The 1,150-nt window shown below is 32.8% G+C and overlaps 1 protein-coding gene across 1 annotated transcript in view; it reads right to left on the bottom strand.

Annotated features, from left to right (window-relative positions):
- Positions 1-1,150, bottom strand: part of LOC106462272 (PH-interacting protein-like) — a 110,946-nt gene that overhangs the window by 96,325 nt on the left and 13,471 nt on the right. The gene's annotated exons all lie outside the window — the stretch shown is intronic.

Here is a 1,150-nt window from a genome sequence, read left to right as displayed (position 1 = left end):
CTCACGAACTCTCTGATGATCATCGTTTCGAATGTGTGAACAGATTACACATAGGATTATCACATTTGATTTGCATGATAACTATATGAGGGAGTGATTGACATTACTTTTTATCTTTTTATTTTGTCATACATAAAAATATTAAAAATTTCCATTTATTCTTTGAATGTTTTGTGCACTGTATTTGAAAAGAGATGACCACTTAAAATGTATATGTCAATTATAAATTTGCCCCTGAAGAAGAAAGGTCCACCTTTCGAAAGCACTTGGGTTATAGGGTTTTTATCATCTTATATCAAGACTTCTTGAACATATGTGTTTTTCTGACATCATGAATGGAACCTTTAATTGACATTAGAAACATCTAAATCTTAAGCATATTACAACTGTATGTAAATGCTAAAATTTTGAAAGTAAACAGTAAACCTCTCATGACAACTTCTTGATTCAATCATGTTATTAAGGATTGTATTTAATGAAATTTCTTAAGGTTTCTACCTCTTCATGAAAAATAAAAACAGAATGAAATCTCTTTAGTATTAAACTGTTTTAAGATATGATCATAAACAAATCACAATCACTGTTACAGCCATGACTCAATTGCAATGCCTCTTTTTTAGCTAAGTGATCACTCAAATTTCTCCTTAAAAAAAATGGAAGGAATCACTCAATCAGTAAAAGTTACAATTTCACTATGTATTGTTACGCCTCTGGTCCTTTCTTAATTTCCCATATAATTTCTTTCGAATGAAACTTTAGCGATACAAGTCCTTTCTTAAATAAAACTAGTTTATTCTTTCTCAATTCAACTTTGTAATACACTAAATTGTCTCCTGGTACAAAGCTGACTTCAGTAGATCTCTTATCATAACATAGCTTCATCGAATCATCAGACGTTTTCAAGTTTGAACGCACTTCATGGTGAATATCATCCATTTTTTCCAATAACACTTTCACAAACTCTGACACATTTACAGGGAACTCTTTGTAAGGTGGGCGTCCTGTTAACAGATCCACTGGCAACCGAAGTTCCCGACCAAAGATCAACTTTGCTGGAGAGTAACCAGTGGTTTCATGCTCTACTGTTCTATAGGCCATCAACAGTGGAGGGAGTAAGATATCCCAGTCATCTTAGCGGCTATTACAAAAC

This window comes from Limulus polyphemus, unplaced genomic scaffold (genome assembly GCF_000517525.1).
Source record: "Limulus polyphemus unplaced genomic scaffold, Limulus_polyphemus-2.1.2 Scaffold1130, whole genome shotgun sequence".
Taxonomy (NCBI): domain Eukaryota; kingdom Metazoa; phylum Arthropoda; class Merostomata; order Xiphosura; family Limulidae; genus Limulus; species Limulus polyphemus.
This window is presented reverse-complemented; position numbering and strand designations above follow the sequence as displayed.